This window comes from Silene latifolia, unplaced genomic scaffold, assembly GCF_048544455.1.
Source record: "Silene latifolia isolate original U9 population unplaced genomic scaffold, ASM4854445v1 scaffold_73, whole genome shotgun sequence".
Classification (NCBI taxonomy): domain Eukaryota; kingdom Viridiplantae; phylum Streptophyta; class Magnoliopsida; order Caryophyllales; family Caryophyllaceae; genus Silene; species Silene latifolia.
This window is the reverse complement of record NW_027413640.1, coordinates 4,139,214-4,150,781: the sequence shown is the minus strand read 5'-3', so window position 1 is coordinate 4,150,781 and position 11,568 is coordinate 4,139,214. Positions and strand designations below refer to the sequence as shown.

Genomic DNA, 11,568 nt, shown 5'->3' with positions numbered 1-11,568 from the left:
ATGTTTAGCGTATGTGTTTGTGCTCGATTTCAATCGTGCCCTAAAGAATCACATATGATTGCAGTTAAACGTATTTTGAGATATTTAATTGGTACATCTAATTTATACTTATGGTATCCACTTGAGTGTAATTTCGATCTAGTAGGATATTCAGATGCAGATTATGCAGGATGTTCTTTAGATAGGAAAAGCACTTCTGGGTATGCAACGTTTGTTGGACCTTGTATTATCACATGGGGATCAAAGAAGCAAAATTCAGTTGCAATGTCTCATCTTTGAAGCCGAGTATGTATCTCATGGATGGTATGTTCTCAATTACTTTGGTTAAAGCGGCAACTATGTGATTATGGTATAAATGTAGGTCGTATGCCTATTATGTGTGACAATACGAGTGCTATAGTAATTTCTAAGAACCCTTGCCCAAAGACTCGAGGACCAAACATATAGATATTCGACACCATTTTCTACGGGATCATGTAGAGAAAGGCAACATTTCACTTGAATTTTGTAGTACTGAAAGGCAATGGGATGATATCTTGACTAAGGCATTAGCTAGAAAACGCTTTGAGTTATTGAGACTTGAGATTGGTTTAATTAGTGATAATTAAATCCGTCATAATTATGTCCGGGAACTGAATGATGGCTAGGAAGATAAGATTGTACGATTGTGTCCGTATATTTTTGTTGCAAGTTTAATTATGTTAAATAATATTTATTTTACGTGTTATATCTTGCTTTTGTGTATGGTAGTATTTTATATTCTGCATAATCACATTTCCTTACAAAAATCGACAAAATCTACAATAAACTGCCTTAATATAATAAAGATATTTCTATCTTATTATATTCCTCCACAAATCCTGCCTAAACTCCATCACAAGATTTTCTTTCCTAATCTTACATTCAATAGGAGATAATACCGAAAAAAAAAAGGAAAAAGGAAGGTGCGAAAAAAAAAAAAAAAAAAAAAAAAAAAAAAAAAAAAAGGGGGAAAGTGCCGTGAAAGAAAAAAAAAAAAAAAAAAAAAAAAAAAAGGGCACGAAACAAAAAAAAAAAAAAAAAAAAAAAAAAAAGATGCCGAAAAAAAAAAAGGAAAGGCATTAAAGAAATAAGGAAATTGGTATTATTTTCTATCTTTTAGGAATCCTATTCTTACCTAAACTCAAATTCCTTATGCTATATATACCCCTTTAATCTCACCATAATTCTCATCAATTATAATCTTCTAAACCCTAATTACCTTTACTACTATCTTTTATTTTCATAATGACTAATCAACCTACAACCCGTTTTCAATCAAAGAAACATGTTGTTATTAGAAAGAAAGTAAGCCAATCACCGCCTCGCACTCGCTCCACCTCACCGGCCGAACCCCCTCGCTCCCCACGGTCCTTTGTCGACCAACCCGCCAACCTCACAAAGCGAAGAAAATTGTTCAAGGGTAAGGGAAAGATGGTTTCAGAAATTGAGGTAAGTTCAAAGACTGAGAACTATAAACTTCAAGATGGTTCTTCACGTATTCTTTACGCACAGCATATGGATGATTACACCAACAATGGACTGAATAATCTTAGACTAACTCAAGTAGAAAGAAGAGATGTCAATCAAGTTGCTCAATATCGCATTCACGCAGGACGAGTATATTCGATTGATTGGTTAAAGAAATACAAAGCACTTGGGTTTTTCAGAAATTCTCTCAAGGATCAAGGATGGGAAAATATTGTTGCTGTAAGTGGTCTTGTCTTTCCTATTGAGGTATATCAATTTTATGCTTCTGTTCATCTTAAGGAAGGAAATTTGTTTGTTGTGGTTAATGAGACTTCAATAAAAGTCTCACCTGGTGATTTTTGCGACTTGGCTCATGTTCCTAACGAGGGAACTGAGATCAATCCAAGCGTAGAATGGGGAGGTGTGTCACCTGAAAAAAGGTTGATAGTGAAACGGTATTTCAAACAAGATGCAACTTCGTCTGAGACTATCTTAACTGCGAAGTTGTCGCCAAAATTGAGGTTCTTTTTTAACTTTCTTTGGAATACCATTGTTCCTAGAAAAGAAGGTAGAGATAAATTCGGGGCACATGAGATGATTATTATGAAGGCTTGGCTTGAAGGAGAAAAGGTTAGTTTACCCTTGCTTGTGTTTCACAAAATTATACAAGCTAGTGTAACGGCTAAGATGGATGATTTAGCCTCTACTTTAAGTTTGCCTTATGGGAATTGGATCTCACAAATTTTAGAGAAGAAAGGAGTAATTGGGAAGCAGAGTTATGGAGTTATCACTAATGACGAGATGAGCGATCTTTATCTATCTTATATGAAGCTCGTTATTAATGGCAACGAATTAGGTTTTGAGACAAAAGGAGATAAAGGAGAAAAGGAAGGAAAAAGCAATGTGAGTTTTGATATGTTGGATTCTAATATGGATTCTGTTGGACCTCTAGTCCTAATTAATTGTTTTGATAATGACAGTAATGATTTGTATGTGAACTTAATATATAAACATATGCGTGTAATTGTGTGCTTAAGTCTTTATTTAGAAAGGAACAATTACAATGACGCAAGCTTGAAGTTTGGACCAAGGAGGTACAACTTCAAATACATTTGATCGATGCATTCAAGCGAGATCAAGATTGGAAATCAACCACGAGACTCAAGATGAAGAGACTTGTGAAGAGACGATTCGTGTACTGAAGATCTACTGAAGATTAGATAGTATAGGTCGTCATTCGGTAATGGTTTTACTTTGTTTGATTTAAAGGTTAGTGAAGTTATGACCTAATAGACATAACTTCATTGCTAGACAAAAATGATGCGTTAATTTTTGGAAAATATATTTTTAATGGTTTATAAAAATAAGAGAGTATTTATTTGGTTGGAATTAATTAATTAGAATTTAAGTTAAATAAACTATTGGTTTGTAACACGATATTTATATCGTCATGCAACCTAGGGCTTTAACTAAATTCTATCTCGATTTGTTGCGGGCTAAAGAAGCAAGTAATGGACCGATGGAGGCCTAGAGGCCGGCCAAACCCTAGGTGGCCGAACCCTAGGTGGGCCGAGCTCTAGGAGGCCGAAACCCTAGGGTGGCCGAATCCCTAGGGAGGCCAAACTCCTTCATTTGCTTCTTTCTTGTTCTTCAAGTCATTTGTTTCCAGAACATTCCTATGCCCTAATTCCAGAACATTCCAAACCCTAATCCTCTCTACTATAAATACTCTCATTCATTCAACATTAATGGTTGACACACACATCTACATATTTCAAAGAGAGAAAAATATTTTTAAGCAAAAATCATTTGAGCTTTAATTCATATTTTCATATTTGCTTATACAAAAATCACGCATCAAATTTGTCAATCACTCGAAGAAAAATCGTTATTGGATATTAAATACACAAGGATAGTATACTCACTCGCATAACGTGAGATTAGTATTTATCGTTGTATTTTTCTTATTAACGTAAGAGCAACCTAGAGTATTTAGCGATACTCAATCTGAGTTATAATCATATAGTTGATTATACGAGTGGATTGGTAATTTTTGTAATCCGGAGAAAGGTACTAAAAATTATTAATCGAGAATAGTGGACGTAGGTTTCGACTTGTGAAACTGAACCACTTCAAAATCCTGTGTGTCTCTCTTTCTCTCTCTCTTTATTATTGTTATTTCGATTTTGCATATTATTGTTAATAATTTAATTAGTTTATTTTAATCAATAAAATCAAGTAATTAATTTATATCATATATTTCGAAAAAGTGGTCATCGTTTTTAATACTCAATTCACCCCCCCCTCTTTCGTATTCGATCAATAGACTCCACAGATTCGAACTTTACTTCTATTCTTGGACGGATTAATGAACAAGACAAGAAATTGGAAGAATTGTTTGACCTAATTAAAAAGGAAAGGAGAGTTGATACTAGTGGACCAAGTGAAGTCAGCCCGGCTCACCTAAAAACCGTGTTGTCACGGTTTGAAACACGACTCGACAGTGTTTTTAAAGCCGCCGTACGAACTCACTCCGAGTCTACTCAAATAAAGGAAGGTATGGCTAGTTTGGTTAAGTTTGGTGATGATCTTTTGCAATCTGGGAAGGAGATGAGGTCTGAGATGCAAACTATATATGAAGCAGTTAAAGCAATGACTTTGAGGATTGGTAACTTCGATACTCGATTAACCGCTCAAGCTGCACTTCTCGGCCATTGTCATGCGCGACTCGAGGACTTGGAATACCGCACCCGACCTCGGTCCAACCCGCCAAGCCCACGCTACCCTTGATCATTTTGCCCTAATCCATTCAACCTAGCCTTATCTTTTTAATTCCTTTGCTCACAATAAAAATCCATTCTTATGGATATTAGCTTTTTCAATTCCGCATTATTCCTTTTGTGATTGCAAGTTTATAATATTATTATGCTAATTAAGAACTAGATTGCGTTTAATATAATATGTTTTTCATGATTAATTCTTGTCTCATAATATATTATTCTGGTCGTTTTATGTTTGTTCTTATCTTTTCAATGATGCCAAGAGAGGGAATTGTTTTTATGATTTGCGACCGTCTCAAAGTTAATTCTCTCATGGCGTTCTATAGTTATAACTTTGAAGAGATTATTAGTTTCTACGCTCAACTGTTCTATAATTTGGGAAGTATTATGTTGAGGGGGAACTAGACTTAGACACAAATCATAGGAGACTTGTCATCATCAAAAAGGGGGAATTTGTTGGACCTTTAGTCCTAATTAATTGTTTTGATAATGACAGTAATGATTTGTATGTGGACTTAATATATAAACATATGCGTGTAATTGTGTGCTTAAGTTTTAATTTAGAAAGGAACAATTACAAGATGCAAGCTTGAAGTTTGGACCAAGGAGGTACAACTTCAAATATACTTGATCGATGTTTTCAAGCAAGATCAAGATTGAAAATCAACCACGAGACTCAAGATGAGAGACTTGTGAAGAGACGATTCGTGTACTGAAGATCTCTCGAAGATTAGATAGTATAGGTCGTCATCCCAGTAATGGTTTTACTTTGTTTGATTTAAAGGTTAGTGAAGTTATGACCTAATAGACATAACTTCATTGCTAGACAAAAATGATGCGTTAATTTTTGGAAAATATATTTTTAATGGTTTATAAAAATAAGAGAGTATTTATTTTATTTGGAATTAATTAATTAGAATTTAAGTTAAATAAACTATTGGTTTGTAATACGATATTTTTATCGTCATGCAACCTAGGGCTTTAACTAAATTCTATCTCGATTCGTTGCGGGCTTTAGAAGCAAGAAAGGACCGAAGGAGGCCTTGGGCCGGCCGAACCCTAGGGAGGCCGAAACCCTAGGTGGCCGAAAACCCAAGGAGGCCAAATCCTTCTTCCTTCTCTTCTTACTTGTTCTTCAAGTTTTATATTTCCAGAACATTCCTATGCCCTAATTCCAGAACATTCCAAACCCTAATCCTCTCTACTATAAATACTCTCATTCATTCAACATTAATTGTTGACACACACATCTACAAATTTCAAAGAGAGAAAAATATTTTAAGCAAAAATCATTTGAGCTTTAATTCTTATTTTCATATTTGCTTATCCAAAAATCACGCATCAAATTTGTCAATCACTCGAAGAAAAATCGTTATAGGATATTAAATACACAAGGGTATTATACTCACTCGCATAACGTGAGATTAGTATTTATCGTTGTATTTTTCTTATTAACGTAAGAGCAACCTAGAGTATTTAGCGATACTCAATCTGAGTTATAATCATATAGTTGATTATACGAGTGGATTGGTAATTTTTGTAATCCGGAGAAAGGTACTAAAAATTATTAATCGAGAATAGTGGACGTAGGTTTCGACTTGTGAAACTGAACCACTTCAAAATCCTGTGTGTCTCTCTTTCTCTCTCTCTTTATTATTGTTATTTCGATTTTGCATTTATTGTTAATAATTTAATTAGTTGATTTTAATCAATAAAATCAAGTAATTAATTTATATCATATATTTCGAAAAAGAGGTCATCGTTTTTAATACTCAATTCACTCCCCCCCCCCCTCGTATTCGATCAATAGACTCCACAGATTTTATAACTAACTTTTAAAATATGGATTGATAATGCACACAAATTGCATGGGGGGTAAGCTGTGCAAAATGAATGTGTTTCAAATTTATGATCTAAAAAAATTATAACGATGTAAAAAATTTCTCCACTCCAATGGTTTATATATACGCATTACCAAGTGTGACAAATTCATTGCAATGGCAAGTGATACCGCACTATAACTGTTAATTTTCTTAATCAATGGTACTATTGTTACTTTTACTATTCTATTAATCAACGTGACAGTGGATATATAGATGGACTATGAAAATAACTAAAGTGAACATATAAAGGAACAAATCTTACCTCTGTTGAAGCATGTACTTAATACAACTAAACACACCGATGTCTCAAATTTGTTCCAGTGAATTTTAAATTCCAAGATGATAAATATTTATAATACACAAATCATCCAACATTTAGATGACATTGTCTTACTAATTACTAAATAAGCGGATAAAAAGTAAAATCATCATTGCATTTAGGACCTTAGTTCCGCAAACAGTTTACAAAAAACTGACTCATGACAACAACTACGAACTTTGCTTTATTCTAGCAAGTGATCAGCAAGTTGAAGCTTGCCTTATTTCCATTTTCGTTGCCTCCGATCATAAAGAACTTTTAAAATATATAAGATTGGAATAATATACGGTAGCTCATACTTGAAGGCATGTTAACATTTACACCATTAGTTTAGCACTTGAACTTTTCAAATTTGTGATTGGCATTCACATAATGGCAATGGAGCAACATAAAACATGAAAAATAATCATAATCAAATATTGCTAATTTCTAGTAATTGTTAAGATAATAAACTGATAATCACAAAGATAAATTTCCGTTGGTGAGCTACAATGAGGAAAAAGTACCCATATATTTTGAGCTTTATAGCAACGCAATGGCACCTATCAAATATTACCAAATCTGATATGCCCATATGAAAATTTCAAATCTTGTCTTTGAAGAGAAGAAGATAAATTTACTTACTTGCACAATGCAATTATTTATGAAATGATTGAATATTATAGACTTAGGTGTAAGGAGTACGACACGACACAAAAAAAAATTCGAACAAATTTAGGCAGCTTTTTCTGTCAATTTTAGATTTTTCTCATAGGAATACAGACAAATCCGACACCATAAAGCCTGTGAGCTTTACTCTAATTGCCATCTTTGAATTTACAGGAGAAATACAAATTTCATTATAATGTGACTGAGAGACAAACTATTGCCTTCGTAAATCCTAATATCAATAACAAACCATTTCCTTTATAAAGTACCACTAAAAGAGAGTGAAACCAAATAGTTCTCAAAAGATGTTAAATTAATACAGACTTACAGAGTAACAAATCACTCAATAGTCAACACTAATTAAAACTACTATAAGAAATTGTAACAGTGACCAACTTTACGCATTCCGTATTTTAATAACTGAAGATAAATGTTCGCGAACCGCGATATTAAGCAAACAACAAAATTACCAACTTTACAAAAAAGACCCAAAATACAATAATTTAAAGACAAATATATTACGAAAACATGAATGAACTCTTGGTAAACCACAAAGAATAGTAAAGAGTATTACGGGTTACCGAGAAAACCATGGTAAAAAGATATAATGTACTCCGTATTATCTTCCTACAATTCACCAAAAGACGATAAATAATGGAGAGACCGTCCCAAACCACAAATGCACCATTTTGATCCTGAAATTCATTAGTACATACAGATTATACATTTATATAGCAAGATAAAGAAATCGACATATATATTACCGTTGAATTCTCATTAGTTTAAGAATGGAACAAATTAAGCTTGGTTATATAAACATTAAGAATTGTCGAATTTCGATATATTACTTGTTTGAATTCAAGAGGAGATAACATGTGTTAAAACCCTCTGAAAAAACAATAATCATATTAGACTACTTGGTGATTGAAAAATACAGACTATATATTTCCCAAAAAAATATAACCGTGTAATTACCAATGAAGAAATACTATCTACCTTCTTTTCCACCTCCTCCCACAATCGATTAAAATATCGTTTATTTTGCTTCATCAACTTGCCTTTTGACCCCACATGATATATACTTCACAAATTCTTGTTTGTGACGGCACATATCCGTCACTCTTGAGTGACGGATACCATTTTACCTCACAAAGTACCCACTTTTTCTCTCTCTGCAATACTATTCATGTGGTCCCCTTTCTCCACTAACCTATTTTGTTACCATTTTATCTCACAAAATATCCACCACAAATGGTAATCCGTCACAAGGGAGACCAATTGTATATACTTAATTAATCAATTATGAGAAGGTAAAGGGAGACGGTGGGGAGAAGGTGCATAGCAATTAGTAACCCTCTTAAGAATATGCAATATTTCCCAAAAAATTAGTTGAAACTGTACATTGAAAAATAAATTTGCATATGGCTGTGAAAGAAAATATAAAGAGGAGAGTAATTAAGAACACGGCTCCTACCTTCATCTCCTCCACTAATCAGGTACACCTATCTCGAAATACTCGCCGGTGACGAAGTTTCGTTGACGGCGTCTGAAAGTGATTGTTGGGGATCTAAATGGGATGATGTAGACTGTAGAGAGGAGCGTATTAGAGGTGGTTGAGAATTGAAATTTTGTATTGAGGAGATAGTTTGCTTAGATAATAATGGTGAATAAGGGTGAGAAGTGTAAGGGTCGGTAAAAGTGTTCCAGACTTTTTGAAGCACTCTTCTTTTTTGGAAATTGTATATGTGCACATGTGCAGTAATTAAAAGAAAATAGACCATTTTACCCAAAAATTAATTGAGTCTCTTGGGAATATGTTCATTGTCATTCTCAAGTAGCATAGAGAATGACAAAGGGTTAGGTTAAATTAATGTCAGATTTAATTAGACTTTGATTTTTTTTTTTTTTTTTTTTTTTTTTTTGTGTGCTGATGTGACCATATTGCAAAACCGTGATTGGCTCAAACAAAACTGATTTTGTGAGGTTGAATGTGAGGGCTGCATTACCTTAATTCTTAAAGGAGATTGTGCCACGTCAGCGATTTTACATTATTCTTTTATATATATAATGATTAGGGTGGATTAATAAGGGAGGAGAGAGATGGCGAGATTAGGCATTAATCACACTTTCTGTGGGTTGATCTTGGCATCCATATTCGCCATCCAAGGACCCTTAATAGAACTTATGGACTTAAATATCTATGGTGGATTCACTTGATCTCTTTTTTTTTTTATATATATAACTCAAAAAAAACACCATCAGATAATTAAAAACACCATCAGATTGAAAACATCAATGCCGCATATAACTCAACCAAATCTCGCACAAACCCAATTACCAAACTCCCTGCCATCGTCATCCACAACACTAGCCACCATATCCACCGCTACAATACACCGATGGGTCATCGTACCGCCGAAGGTCCGACACGACCTTGTCGGCGTCAGTGAAATAAATTGACTATTATCTCTTCCCTTCTCAAACCTATCTTTCAATCTACTCGCATCCTCACTCTCCTCAAATGCTAGCAGCGCCGACGACCAAATTTTTCAGCGAACTCGTCGATGCCACCACACCTCTGGTGACCAGATCGGTGCACCGCATGTATCCAAATCGAAAATAAATTTGTACAGGTGAGCCATTAAATTATGGGCAACTTCTGAATTTGATAATTGGTTTGTTCGCCGGAAACGCCCTTATCGATGACGGAACATTGGTAGTGGCAGATGAAGGTTGCGTAGGCTCAGCTTGCTGGCTGTCACGAAAGAGGATGGTGGATCTGTGATATATTGAGCAACGGTTGTTGAGTAGTTTGAAGGAATTGCCAGCGTCGTCTGACTACGCCCAAGTAATCATCGGTGTGAATGCTGGTTGCTGGCGACAGAGGAAAATGTTGATAAGTTGACTGAGTGAAGGTTTGCTTGTTGTGGGGTGAGTGATGGGGAGCCGATGGTCGCATTGAGTGACTGTTAGCGTCGGGAAGGAGTGAAGATAGGCATGGCTGGTGATGTAGTCGTCATCGTTATTGGTGTTAGCAAATTCGATGGCGTGGGGTTGGAGTGGCTGCCGGCGTCGGGAGGTGTTGACGGATAGGAAATGAGCTTAGGTACACTAACCTTGGTTGTAGATACATTTAACATACTGTTAGATACATAATATGCATGTGTATCTAGTGTACCGTTTGTGTGTATCTGGTAGTCTTATGCTGTACATTTTCTTAGACAACAATTTTTTGTGTTGAGACACTTTAAGAGCATCCACAATAGAGAGGATGTTATCTTCCTCCTATTTTTTCACTCCTCCTCTATTTTTTCGACACCTCATTTTCTCTTTCATCAATCTCATTTCTCACCATTATCATCTTCTTCCATTATTTTTTCCCACAATAGAGAGGATCCTCTCATATTACATTTTTTAATTTAAATAATCTTAAAATTCTATAAAAGATAAAAATAAAAGAATTATTATGCAAAAGACAAATAATAATTGGTTTGTGGGCACTAGGGCCAATGTAAGCTTTCCTCTAAAATTAGAGGAAAATAGAGGAAGTAGGCATCTTCCTCTTGCTAAGAGGATGGGTAACATGTGCCTCACAATAGAGAGGATGTCCTCTTAGAGGAAAGAGAGTGTTAAGAGGATCTCTCATCCTCTCTATTGTGGGTGCTCTAAGAGGTTAGAAAAATTAGATAGGTGGGGTTGTTTCAAAATTATTTAGCAAAGAAAATACCACTTAGGATCGGAATTATGGAACTTGGGATAGTTGTTGCTATTCTCTTGCTGATACAACAATGGCACTCGGGATAGTTGCTGCCATTCTCTTGCTGATACAGCAAATAGTGATAAGCGTTGGAGCAGGCTGCTTCTTGCTGCTCACGGGATATGTTCCATTATTTGCTTTGTTTTCTGTTGGTATCTATCCATCTGTCGCTATTTTCCTCCTCTTCTTGAGTGTTTATTTATAACTTGACTAAATATTTTGGTCACATGTCTGATGTTTTGACAAACTTGAAGGTTGAAATGTATTGGTGCGTTCTCAATGCTTATTAGTACGGTCGTACTAAACAATATGAACTACCTGGTTAAAAACTACCATATAGAGAGTAACCCATGCCCAGTTGCCAGGCCAGGCAACTTTGCCGGTGCTAGGGTGTTCTGCTTCTTCAGCGTCGCCCTCAGCTTCATTTCTTACTTTGTCTTTATGTTCAGCCGGAACAAATGCGTTCGCCAGCTATCTAATGACCGTGGTGTTGCCATGGGACAACCCCAATTGCCTAAAGAACAAGTTTGATGATATGGTTTTGGAGTCTAGGAAGATCAATGGGAATGGGTGTCTTTTTCCTTATTTGAAATTTGTGATTGCTTTTCACATTTATTTGTTGTGGGTTGATATATGGCTGGAAACTGTAGTTGGATTAGTTTACTGTATTTTCTAGTTGTTTTTTGTGTGAAT

At 35.1% G+C, this 11,568-nt stretch overlaps 1 long non-coding RNA gene across 1 annotated transcript; it reads right to left on the bottom strand.

Annotated features, from left to right (window-relative positions):
- Window positions 1-7,457: 7,457 nt before the first annotated feature.
- LOC141640125 (uncharacterized) lies at window positions 7,458-9,027 on the bottom strand. Its single transcript, XR_012542866.1, has 2 exons — window positions 8,593-9,027; window positions 7,458-7,813 (listed from the first exon to the last, which is right to left on the bottom strand). It is a non-coding gene; the product is annotated as an uncharacterized LOC141640125 (long non-coding RNA).
- Between the last annotated feature and the right edge of the window lie 2,541 nt (window positions 9,028-11,568).